This window comes from Astatotilapia calliptera, chromosome 18 (assembly GCF_964374335.1).
Source record: "Astatotilapia calliptera chromosome 18, fAstCal68.1, whole genome shotgun sequence".
Lineage (NCBI taxonomy): Eukaryota > Metazoa > Chordata > Actinopteri > Cichliformes > Cichlidae > Astatotilapia > Astatotilapia calliptera.
The window spans coordinates 11,690,001-11,703,741 of NC_137439.1; the positions used below are offsets into that span (position 1 = coordinate 11,690,001).

At 38.0% G+C, this 13,741-nt stretch overlaps 1 protein-coding gene across 30 annotated transcripts in view; it reads right to left on the reverse strand.

Annotated features, from left to right (window-relative positions):
* epb41l3b (erythrocyte membrane protein band 4.1-like 3b) overlaps positions 1 to 13,741 on the reverse strand; it is a 57,163-nt gene that overhangs the window by 42,210 nt on the left and 1,212 nt on the right. For 26 of the 30 annotated variants that reach the window (XM_080293255.1, XM_026148466.2, XM_080293264.1 and 23 more), the window contains exon 1: positions 3,067 to 3,206. The exons of the other annotated variants lie outside the window; for them this stretch is intronic. The gene's annotated coding sequence lies outside the window, so the exon portion shown is untranslated. Of the gene's footprint in view, positions 1 to 3,066; positions 3,207 to 13,741 lie in introns of those variants that run through there. 30 annotated transcript variants of the gene reach the window in all.

A 13,741-nucleotide genomic window follows, 5' to 3' on the forward strand; every position in this document is an offset into this window, starting at 1 on the left:
AACATTTTTATTTAAAGCTCTACCTCTTACTTTACTAAAAAAAAATTAATTAATTAAAAAAAATGTTGTTTTGGGTTTGTGCTGTACTTGTGACACAAAAAGACATCTAAAGATTACCGCCATATATAAAAAGCCAAGTGCTGTCTTAACAAATTCAATTACCAGATTAATCAAAAAAAAAAAAAAAAAGATTAATCACAGCTTTAGAACTTCCTAAACCTTCAAGACTTCTGCCAAAAATGCTGTCCAGCATCATCCCAGGAAACTTCCGAGTTTACTGAAACACAAAAACCTGATTGGACATCACACAAGGTGACAACAATGAAATAGAGGTCATTATTGCCATTTCCAGTTAATCAAAAGTTGAGTTGAAAACCTTCCTTACAACATTTTCATATAGCTTTGTGCATTTTAGTCGTGCACTTGAGTAAAGAATTTTACACGACCCAGATGTTTTATACCACACTGGGTTGAATGTTCTCCTGCTCTGGTGTAGGAAAATTTGAGCATGTCAACAGTTCTGACAATTAAAAACATGGGTTTCATTTGAAGAGCCAGCAAAGACATTCCAAAAACAACTCTCTGTAAAAGGTCCCTGCAAGACAATAAATGCGTGAAATTGTAAAATCTTAGACTCAGCAAGCATCTGAGGCAGATGGTTTATGGCTTCTGTGTGTACGCTCCATTGCCAGTTTACAGCTTAAGAGTGCAAGTCATTCAAATGATCCCTGTAAGGTTTCGCTGAGACTTCCATGAAAACGGCCTTGTGACATCTGATCAAATAGTATTTGCACATTTGATTATATAATTTAGCAGCCGTTTCAGATGTCAATTTTAAAAAGCCCTTTGGTTGAACCCTCACAAATCTAGCCGACACGTGAGACCTCAAGAGCAGAATTTGGGGAAGGTAGACTGGTCACATGAAGGTGACTCCAAGCAGGGAGCATTTTTGCTGAGGCGGCCATAAATCCTGTCGGCTTTCTGCGTTTACATTACTGTCTTTAGCAGTGAGGCCTCCGATGATTCGGTGGGCAACACAGCTAGCTTACCGGTACTGTTATTGCATTCTGACTATGCACACCGTGCGACACAATCAACGCGGGATTGTTAACATGCAGTTGCTTAAGGCCATGGATGACTTCTGTGAAAGGGTAACACAAACACAATCTGTCTGATAGGATTTGTTGGAGTTAGTGGCTCTCGATTGAGTTGTCTGCCTTAGTTGACAAAGGGAAAAACCCCTGTTAATGTAAAAGATTAGAACTAAGTCTCTGTATATTGATGAGAAGCTAATAACTTCTTATACTGTGGCCGAGACGGACCAGAAGGGATTAAGCATTTTAGGAGATTTACAATCAGTAAATCTGACTTAATTACTAATAATGCCTGCTGGCACTAATAAAAAAAAAAAAAAAGTTAAAATAAACCTTTTATTTCCCCGTTTACGTTGTTTACTGTGTAAATTTGAAGGCACATTTGCTCATTATGTTTTTAAATTAGTTTTATGCTCACTGGACAGTAATAGGCCAAGAATGACTAACTTGAAAAATACTGATGGAATACCAGTGCATTCCCATTAAGAGCAGTCACTACATGGCATTGTGTCTACTAGAACTTAAAGGTAACATAATTCTACAACCTAATCCAGCTTGATGAGCTGTTACAGACAACAACAACAACAAAAAATACAAAGATACACTGATGTCTGAGTGAGCTAGCAGAGCCATAGTCATGTGGTTTACTATTAAAAATATGTTTTAGTAATGATCAGATCATTACAAAGCTATTCATGTGATTTTTGTGTTACAAAATCCTGATGATGAAAGTGCTATAATCAAGTCACCTGTCTGTCTAGACATTTTTACATTATATATACACACAAACACAGTTGGACAAATAACTGATGAGTGACATTTAGAAGTAGAAAAAAGTTACAAATGGTCATTGCTCATCTTTGTAGCCTTTGATATGAGAGTCACCATTTGTATCACAGCTACAGATGTCAGAGCATCTTATTCTTTAGTATATGAGACAAATTATGGTTTATATATGTATAAATACAAGCCAAAAATCATGATTCAACAATACTGACCAATATAAATTTGGGTCTTCCTCATATAAAATCAATGGTCTCAGCAGTTTTTGTTGAGTGAAATGAAAAGACTGCCTCCTCCATTGTCACTGTGCAAACTAAAGCTGTAAACAGAGGTGCAGCCTCAGTAAACGAGTTATGAATCCCTGCCTACAAGGCCCACAATGTTCTTGCCTCTCAATGCTACTGCAACAGCAGCTTACTGTGCATCTTAATTAAATTGTCAAATCAGTCTCAAGCCATTGCATGCTGTGGCATCAAGGATGTAAGGATGCTAAAAGAGGATCCAGACCGTGTCATCCTGCTCCTAACCACGCCTACCGCACTGCAGATCAAAAACACCGAAGTGTGTCGTCTTAACCTCGGACAATCTGACAGTTTTAATCCATTAATTGTCTGCAAATTGTAACACTGCCTGCCAGTGACTCAGCGCTCTCCTTCACTGATGTAAAAACGGGAGGGATTGAAGGTCGGACAAGCATCTGTATCGTCTCATTTCACCAATTTCACCCACTTTCTGGCCCCGAAACTTGAGCACGTTAGCCAGCTTCACCTCAAGCGGTGCGCTTCTTTAAAATATCCGTGCATACCCCGACTTTTAGCTTCAGATTAACCACCGCTGCAGGCAGCTCAGTCGGCAAAAAGCAACATTTTCTGCTTCAGTGTTACGCGCCGAATGGTTACAATGTGAAACCACAGTGGGATTAAAAAAGAAAGAAAAACCATATGACCCCCGTTTCTGACTCGGTTAACCACGTCCACTAGACTTTTTCCGCCTGAGTAGATACAGTAAAACTGTACTCTAATGTTAATCATCTGTCATCGGCTGCGGGTGCTGTGAGCACGCGATCGAAAATGTGGCACGAGACAAAACCTCACAAAGAGCCGTTCAAGCAGCGAAACTTGCATCTTCTCTAAGTGAGCCTCGGTGTAATGGTACAAACGACAAGCAGCGAAGAAAATGGGTTTATTACCAGACACGGCGTCCTCGTTCAGCTGGTTATGCGAGTTGCATTCGTAGTGGGCTTCTGTTTCCTGACAGCGGTGCTACTCTGCTGCAGTTCCCCTCTCCACCAGCCTATCAAACTCCACTATGCAGCCGAGAGTAGAATTGTGGGATATCAGAACAGCCGGGGCATTATTTTAGCAGCACCCTCCTCCCAATACACATACACGCACGCGCACAGCAATTGATGGCACGAGGTTTGTTGTTTTAGTGACGAACGACACTAAGAGTCATCTCTATGTACGGACATGAGATTAAATTAAAGTCAATCAGTGGAGGAATGTAACAAAGGAAGGATGATGTGCTCAACTGATTGTTGAGTTTAAAGGTGTCCGTGGGCCGTTCTACAGTCTGCAGGGTATTTTCTGTCCCACCCATGAATTTGAAAATAATGCATGCGCAAAAGACTAAAGGATACTTTTGTTGCGTAAACTGCACTTTTCCTGAGAGAATTTTTTTAAAAGCCTTAAAATACAAAACAGTTCTTTGAGAACATTTTCTCAACTTCTTTGTAACCAAATAGGATGTTAAAATGACTTAGAAATCCACTTAAAAATAGTTGACACTTTTTTTTACATCAAGATATTTTAAAGAATAATTTTGCAGCGCTGTTACCGGAACTCATTTAAAGGAAGAGACAACACGGTGATAGACATGCAACTTGTGCTAACACCATGGGGACACTAAAGGCCCTCTTTGACATATTTCGTATTTTTCCAGTACTTTCTGGCTAGATGGAGTGTGCCACTCCAATCAAGGCAAAACACTCTTACTCATATTCCCCAAAGAACACAAATCAAATTCCAAGTTTCCTTGCTTTATTTCCACTGCTAGCATCTTTCCCCATGAAAACACTAACACAAGTGTGTGAATGTGTGTGTGAATGGGTGGATGACTGGATATGTAAAGCGCTTTGGGGTCCTTAGGGACTAGTAAAGCGCTATATAAATACAGGCCATTTACCATTTATTTTTTACAAGCACTTTGCCCTAACAGTGATCAGTCTGTTATTTGCAATCCTGTTACCATAAAACAAATCAATTTAAAACAAACATATGCTACAAACATTTAAAATATTAATAAAAAATACATCTGCGGTCCTTGTCATATGCATGTCATCTGTTAAGCCATGTTAGCGTGTACAACCCCGTTGCTCTAACATGTAATTTTCAAAATGGTTTAATCTGTTGCCTTTATAATCACTTGAATTATTATATGTGTTTGTGAAAAATATTTCAAAATAGATACAAAATTTCTAAAATAAACTGACTATTAAAGAGTTGGGCAGGATAGATTTCAAAAGTTGTTTAAATTAATCTAAATTAAGTCTCATCTAAAATTGAGTTTTCAATGTGAGTAGGACCATTTTTAACTGAATGGTCAAGAATTCATTAAACAATTTTGTTAAAAAAAACAACAACAAAAGAAAACAAACTACTGTGCCAAGCATAGCACACAGCAACCAAATCTCATAAGTGGACCTTTTTATTTGTTTAAAAATTGTTTAAAGAAATTTTAAAAACAATTTCTGAAGCCTATATTGTTCACCAATATGCTCCATTCATTTACCTAATGTGTTATAGAGGCAATTGTTGTTTACAACACAAATAACAAATCATTGCCAAAAATATCATCTTTATAACACTGGAAAAAAAACATTCCACCAATATTGGCATTCGTGTATATATTGTCTGATATGTGCCATTTGGTGATGTAAAGTAATGTCTTGCTTGTTAGATACAGAGCTGGAGACACAAACTGAAAATATCTATATCAGAATGCTTTTAGGCTACAGAAACAGGATCGGCCACAAAAATCCAACATAGGTCACGCTCCAAGAATTAAAAGCATAAACATTATCACTATGCCATGTTCTATATCAACATTTCAGAATCTTGTGCGTGCGTATAATATAAATGTGTCTAGACAGAGCGGCGACTTGAATCTCAGTTCAACAGTGTACATTAAACTGTGTTTCACTTTTCTACTTTCTGATATTTATGTAGCGGCTAAAGTTACTTTGCAGACTAGTATTTCAATTCAACTTTATTAATATTGAGCCAATTTACAACCACAGTCACCTCAAGGCACTTTATATTGTAGGGTAAGGACCCCGCAACAGATATTCAACATATATAAGCAGTAATAAGCTTAAAAAACACGCTTCAGGTTAAAATAGTCACCACCATTAAAAAAAGCTCACTTTGACCATCCACAGGAACAAGTTTTTGCATCAGTATCATTTTCCAGAAATATAACACTGACAGGAACTGCACGACAAGCACTTCCACTATTTACATTTCAAGTAAATTTCCCATGAATATTTCTGGACAATGTAGGACATTTACTCTGTGGTATAGTAGAAATTTTACTTGCATAAAGGATTCAAATACTACTTCTGTCACAGAGCTGAAGCTAGATAATCTCTATATCATCCACTGCCAACTGAAAAACAATCTAAGGCACAATAAAAAAAAAAAAAAGGAAATTATGAGGATGTGAACGCAGCGACGCAAACGCACATCTGCAGCGCTCTCCCAGGCATACATATTGGTTTGTGTGCATTCACAAATACAGACATAAAAGCGAGTTCTTAATTAGAGTCTGGGTTGTTCCCTCTGGGGATTTGTGGGTTTTGCCTCCCGCCTCCCAGTGGGAATTTGACCCAACTCGATCACCCATTTGACTTTTCTTTCATTGAACTGCTTTCATGCTGGATGCCCACACTTACAATATGCTACACAAATATAAACATGCAGTCGTGAACACTAATGAGATCTTTCTGCTGAATTCATACATAAATAGTGACAGTGACAAAGTGGGCGTGCTTTCCACATAGCAGAACAACACACAGTGACACTTATATACAGAAAGCAGACAGCTGCTTCCTCATTCAGTCTCTCGGTGGACAAGTCATAAAACAAAACCATAAAACAATGTTTTATATTTAGTGGATATAGTAAAGTAATTAAACTACACTATATACAGTCTTTTTATTCAAACAACTCTTACTTGTGTAGTTAGGAGATGATGTAATACCTGTAATATATAATAAATGTAAATGTAATAAATGTAATAACTTAAAGGGCTACCAGCCTGAGTGTTAAAGTGATATGTCCATTAACCACAAAAAAGTGAAAGGATTTGCTTTTGTCACATACCCTTACCACCAGTGGAGATCAGTGATGGTCTGTTACACGCCCTCCCCTTCACGTCCTGTCTTGTTTTTGTAATGAGTACTATAGCTTATGCTTCCAAAACAAATTGTTGTGCACATTACCACAATGAGGCTCTCTGAGAAAACATAGTGTACAAGAGGCTGTAACAACTAGCTACAATATCTTTTTTTCTGTCCAGCTAAACAATGGTTATCTACATTTAGAGCTGGTGGAGTCTGGCGCAGTATGACCAGACTGATTGTTTCAGACATTGCTCATCAGGGCCTGTCTAGCCAGCGGGTCGCGGCGGTATGACTTTAATGCAGTAAAATAAGGGATGAGAGCTTGCATATTAGCTTGTCCCTACAGGAAATATCAATGCACATTGAATACTTGAAGCATTAAATGTAATGGAGCTTGGTCATTAGATAACAAATAAAAATGGTTAAATGTTGAACATTTAAGCTGCTTAACAAAGGCAAACAGACAGTACTTTATTGCTGGTCATGAAAAACTACTTAAAAAAATGTTGCCAATAGAAGATAAAATATGAAACTTGTTTCAAATCAATCATCCTCAAGGGGACAGGGCCTTCTCTATTGCTGCTCCTAATCTGTGGAACAATCTTTCCCAGCACTGTCCACTTTTAAAACACGTCTTAAAACTCATTCTTACTCTTTGGCTTATGACACAGTCTGACCCTGATTTTATTGTTTTAATCTAATGTGCTGATTTTATTGTTTTAAATGTGTTTATATATATATTACTTATCTTATCTTATTATTACTATTTTTCTCATTTTTTTTTAACATGCTCAATGTATCATGTTTGGCATGTCAAGTGTACAGCACTTTGTGTTCAGCTCGTGGCTGATCTGAAAGCGCTATATAAATAAATTGCTTGCTTGCTTGCTTGCTCCCACTTTCATATTTGAGGGTAGGGAGTAGCTTAAATATATTTTGGGTAGTTCTGTAATGAAGTTGTTACAGTCTGTGATGGTAGTGACATTGGGGGATTATCCCCTAAACACCTCATGAGGTGGTTTTTGGCTACCACACAGCAAAAAAAGAGACCAAAATACACCATCAGAAAATTGATCCTTGTTAAAGCAGACACTAATACTGGGTTGGATCCCTTTTTTGCCTTTAGAGCTGCCGTAACTCTTCATGGCAGATTCAACAAGCTGCTGGAAACACTTCTCTGAGATTTTGCTCCATTTGACATGATAGTACTACAGTTGCTGTAGATTTGGCAGCTACTCATCCATGATGCAAATCTCCTGTTCCCCCACATCCCAAACATATCTATCAGACTGAGATCTGCGAGTGTGGGGGCTATTTGAGTAGGGTGATCTGATTGTCATAAAAGCAATTTGAGATGATCTGAGCTCTGTGACATGGTGAGTTTTCCTGCTCGAAGCAACCATCATGTGCACACTGTGATAATAACGGGATGGACAAAGTCAGCAACAATACTCAGGTAGGATGTTGCGTTTACACATCTTGTTTTTTTAAACACTAAAAAATGCCAAGAAAATATCCCCCACACCACTACACCAGCAGCAGCATATTGTTTATGCCAAACTCTGACCCTAGGGTCAGAAATCAGGACTAAGAAATCAAGAGACATTGACAACCTTCTATTGTCCATCTTTGGTGAGCTGGTATGAACTGTAGCCTCAGTTTCCCATTCCTAACTCACAGAAGTGGAACTCAGCGGTCTTCTGCTACTGCAGTAAATCTGCTTCAGTGTTCAACATGAACAGGGGACTGTATAGACTAGGTCTTAAATATGCTAATATTTTAAGCCTGGCTTTGTCAGAATGCCTTTGGTTTTTGTCAGCTGGTAGCCTAAAACAAGCTCCTCAAAGTGGAAGAGTATCTATTGTAGGCAGGGTTTTCACAAATCCATGACTGGTCTGATTTAATGTTAAATTAACAGCCAGTTTTGAAGTTCCAAAGCAATGTTCAAAATGTGTTACTGTCTCAATTGTTTTGAAAATCCAAAAAAAATTCTAAGTCCATATCCATTAGAAGGCAGAAGGTAAACAGAACTGTTCTGCAGAAAAATATTTAAACACTTGTGGGGTTTTTTAATATATAATTGTTAGCTCAACATGTAATAAAACAGGCTGCGCGTGTCACCCTTTCTCAATGGTTATTTAAATCTGAGGCAATAAAGCCTTGGCCTTTAACTGTGCTGTGACTTTCTATCTTCACATATAATTACTCACAGATAAGTGAGTGCACATCGGTGACTCTTCCAAGTCTCTAGAGCAGCCCTTGGTCAGCAAAATGATTAATACCACGCAAGACAGCCAACATGTGATCTGTGGACTCGACTTAGCTTATGTGGCTGCTTAACTCTTCACTTTTTTCTGCTGTGTACAGACACCGAGTTCCCGTGCAGGTCGTCTGCTGAGAACCCTGACCTTGAACCCAGTTTACTTCTAAAATCTTTTCTTTTCTTAGAATCAAAACAAGTATGAACAAAAGCAGATAACATAAGACAAAAAACAATAGTTAACAACTCTACCACTGTCTCTTTTATTTCAATTGACTCAAAACTGAAATGTAATAGAAGTTGCATTCAGCTGATCTTCTTACATTTCACTTTCATTTAACACAAGAACATAAAAAAGTGAGAAGTAATACTACAAGCCCTAGTTTTTTGAGGAAAAAAATTTTTCCTTAAAATTCACACTGTAAAGCTTGTTAAGTATAAATATGTCTATATGCTCATTCTCTATAATCAGGAACCTCATGAAGTTCATTACAGCAATCCAATTTACAGTACTGTGGTCAGAACAAGCAAGCTGGCACTTCATCAATGTACAATTAAGTTGAAGCATGTCCCTTACAGAACCTGGCAAATCACCCGTGTGATCCAATTACAAAAAGAAGAAAGAAAATTCCAGCAGTTTCAGCAAATCCCAGGTCCGGGGGAAAATAACTGCTACTCTAAAATGTGCCTTTTTTGGTTTGTTTTTTGTTTGCCAAACACAGGATCACTTTCCATTTTGTCTGCTGGGTTTTCAAACACAGTAAGAGAAACACTTCACTAGATGATATTTCTATGCTTACCTGAACCATTCCGATAAAAAGGCATTTTTAATCATTGCAATCTGTGGCTTTTATAGGGTTTTTTACAGTTCCATTATTCAAACTATGAATGCATTTTTGAGAGTTTATGACTGCGTTAGTTCGTCTGTAAATTACACTTTGAACTGAATGAACTCAAATCAAATGGGCTGAACTTCACCTCCAACCAGTCACGACTACCATCCCCTACTGTCCAGCTCAACTCAGCTGCAAATGCCTTCACTCCCAAAGGGCTGCAGGTCAGCAAGCACACAATGGAAATTAGAGTCTGATTTTGACACCCCACACTGGGCAAAAGCTTCCAAATCAACCCCCTACCCCACTTTGCGCACACCCTCATTCCACTACACCTCCTACACTTTTTTCAGCTCTGGCTGAAAGGCACACGTTGCAGATTAAGAAGAAATAAAAATGAAGTAATAATAAGATACTTGCTTTCTGCATGTAGGAAGCACATCTTATCTCGAGGCATCATAAATGAGGGCTGTATTTACAACCTTTGGAATTCACAGTTTTGCCCATCAAGTAACTTTTGGTTAGGAACTGTCTGAGTAAGCGAGGGGCGGCACGTGTGCAGCACGTGGCAACAAGGAGAGAAAAAAGCTTCCTTTTTTGGCTTTGCTGTGGATACCAATTCGTGAAAAACAAAGCACTTTAAGGAGGATTTCGACTATGTAATCCAAACCAGCCTGGTCTACAATAAATCACACTTTTTCCTCTCAACTGTTGCAATTAAATCTAAAATATTTATCTGTGTTGATTTCATGAAAACCAACATTTCCAATAAGCACTCAACACTGTTTCTCAAAGGGAAAAGCTCTTTTTTCCCCTTCCCAGCCAGAGTTAGATGTGAAACTTAATCTACCTGCAATAATTATGAAGCTGCCATCAAAAGTCAATGAGCTTAGCTTAATATAGCATAAAGGCTGGAATGTGGGGGCAGGGGAAGCTAACCTGTCTGTACACCTCTGAAGCTCAATAATTAGCAAAGGAGCTCTTGTTTAATTGGTACAGAAAGCTAGGATTAAAAACAGCAGCCTGCGCTGTGGTTTTATAGGAGAGATGTTCTAGACTATTTCCTGGAGTGCTTCTGCGAGACAGAGGAAAACCAGGGGATACTTCATGAATAGGTGAGCCTTTCTTACCAATTTGAATATTTGTGCTAAATAATGCTAACCAGGTAGCATCGTTAGCCTAAAACAGATTCAAGATTTGAGTTAGAGTCAACCTTCTCATCTAAAATCATTTAACTCTCAAGCGCAGAAACCCACTTAACAAAAATATGAAGAATTTATTTTATATCTACCGAATATAAAATATTCTATCCAATAAGAGTCTTAGCTTTACTCTGATGTAAACTGTTGGAAGTCCTGCCCAGCATCCCATTGGAGGTTAAGCTGAAAGAGTAACCTCTTTGCTGCCTGTGACTTTCAGGGTGCCATCGCGCAGACTACGGCTTTATAAGGCAAAGACCGCTCCAGACCACTTTCAAGTGGTTGGGCATGCTGGGAGATAACAATGCTCCCAACAAGCTTATCAACGCACTGCAACAAGATTGAGTCATACGTTTTATCTCCTCCAGCCTCTGAAGACAGCAGCGCTGCACTCACGCGTTGGGTTCAACTTGCTTTAATAGACTGAACTAGACTGTACACCTGAAGGCACAAAGTCTGTGATTATCACTGATTAACACTTTGCTATCGAAACTGTAAATAGACTGGTACTTATGTAGTGCACTTAAAAGTCGTTTTTACTACAGGGCTCTTTCACCCAGTCACATACATTCAGACAAGAGCTTTTATCCAACATTCCTCTCTCTCTCACACACACACACACACACACACACATGCACTCTGATGGATTCTGAGGGAGAAACACAGATCCTGCTTAAGGATATTTCGATGTGCAGACTAAAGAAGCCATGGATTAGACCACTGACTTTTCAATTAGCTGATGATCTGAGCGACAGCAACCCCTTGATCATTATATCTATCTATCTATCTATCTATCTAGAGAGAGCGAGATATAGATATATAAAAACTCACAATTTTGTATTCGAATTCAATCTCACTATTCAAAAGCACCCAAGTTTCACTAGAACTGCAAAAATAGATTGATTTGAAACACTCACTTTGGTATAACAGTATTCAAAAGCATATATTGCTTTCCACAAAGATAATGTAATATGAGCTTTTAAAATCCAGCATGTGCACCATGGGAAAGTTGTGGCTTTAATGTAATAACCATTTCATTCCATTTAAAGTGCACAGACAATACTCCAACCTTTGCCTTACTTATCTATGAATCGTTATAACAACAAGGGTTTGCTGGCTGTTCCTTTTAACCTTTAACCTCTTACTTCTGAGTCACACACCTAGCCCTTCCACTGGTTTTCATACAGCAGCACAATGAGTCACAGCAACAAAGAGCAGTAGGTAAAATAATGTATTCTCCTGCAGTCCAAACCTAGTGCTATTGATCATGTACTAAACTGACAGCAGCATTGATGTAAATTCCTAAGATGAATAGGCAGAGATAGGATTCATCAGCTACAACATTACATCAAAACAACAGTAAGAAATCTGTCTTTGTGTAGCTCTTAAAGCCTTAGATGTGTGACGTGAATGACTCTTTTTAAACCACGATGAAGAGATTTTATCTGGTTTTGCCTGTATATAGTGTAGAGGCAGCTAACAAAGTAAAAAAAATAAAATTTAATACAACTTATAGAAAATCCTCTGATTCTCAAAAGGCTATACAGGCAACATGGGGAACTCTAAAGGACTACTCCATTATAACATCAATGTATCCTCAGACTTAATATCTCATGAACTATGCATGTTTGAAAAAAATATACAGCTTTGGAGTTTTGGTCACAATTTGGAATTTCCCAGCTGCTTGCCTGTAATTACAACCTTCCCATGTTCCACTGGTCCAACTTGGAAAAAAAATCAACAAGCAACATGGACACCCAACACATTTAAATAGCCTTTTCCATGTTCCAGCTGTGTCACATAAATCACAGTAGCTAAGACAATGTTTTATTGGCTAATCTGTAAGTGCAGCTTGCCATTTTCAATTTACGGTGTACCTTTTCCAGAAAGAGCTGGAGGAAGAGCATGCTGGAAAACTCTTGTTTGGAGTTAATGCCTTTCCTTAAGTGGAATTCATCCTTTAAACAGGTCCTGGAAAACTTTCCTCTCCTAATAGTTTTATTAGCTTTTGCACATTTTTTGCCAAAGTTAGAAAAGATCAGCCATTTCAAAAGGTGCACATGTCTGGATTTTTCTATATGGTGATCTTCTCAAAGTAGTGGTCAACACAAACTTACAAATTCCCGGTGAAGAAGCAAATTAGCAAAAATTTTGTGGATTAAACTTTTCATAAATAATACTTATTTTACCTGCTTTGAATATTTAAACTGGCTGTATTATTATCATCATAGCAATGTATGAAATAAAAACAATGCAGCAGTGAGAGGGATGCTTTTAGCAAATGATTGAAAGAGTTTTATCACCCAAAGCTCGCTGAGGCTTTATTTGCCTTTGCAGAATGCAAACTGTTTACCTATCCTGACAGGAATGTTAGCGCTAAAGTAGCTTTGCTTGGGCACCATCTGCAGCTGGATATAGAGACAGCCATTTCATCCAGCAGTTGGTAGAGACCAAAACAGTGCTGAAAGAAGTCAAACAGACCTTATACTCTCCAATTCTTTGGCCATGCATAACAAGAAAACAAACATCTCCACGCAGTCACGACAAACTTGCTGGTTGGCTGAAGGCAAATTTTATGTTACTCAGAAGCTCGCATATTTGTGTACACAGAAAATGTAACACCAGTGTAAATGATCCACTGTGACGACTGGGTATGTAAAACAACTGTTAGCTAACAAGTTGAAAAAACAAAACAAAAACAAACAATATGTTAACTTGACCCCAAGCAACCAAAATAACAAAATATATACTACTGAAGTAAAATAATAATAATAATAATAATGATAATAAAAGAAACGATTTCATAGGAGTTAATGGGTTTAAAAAAAAATCAGCTAAAATGTGTTTTTAGTTAGAAGGGTTTAAAAAAAACTATAAAAAAACAAAAAACAAAAAAAAACAAAAAAACAACCCAACCATTCTTTGTGGTCCAAGTTGTCCTTAACGACAACGCTAACATATCAGTGAAAGACACAAAATTAAATAACACTACTTCCTCTGGTATGACAGAGTGAGAACATTTTGGCCAGTCCAAGCCAGCTCATGGGGTACAAGAAATGTTAAGCCTCAGCAAAATGCTACCAATCATCCGCAGAAACATCAAAGACTGCACACACAAGCAAGTGAACAAGACAAGTCCCACGGACTTTGGCCGGTGTTATCTCCTCAGT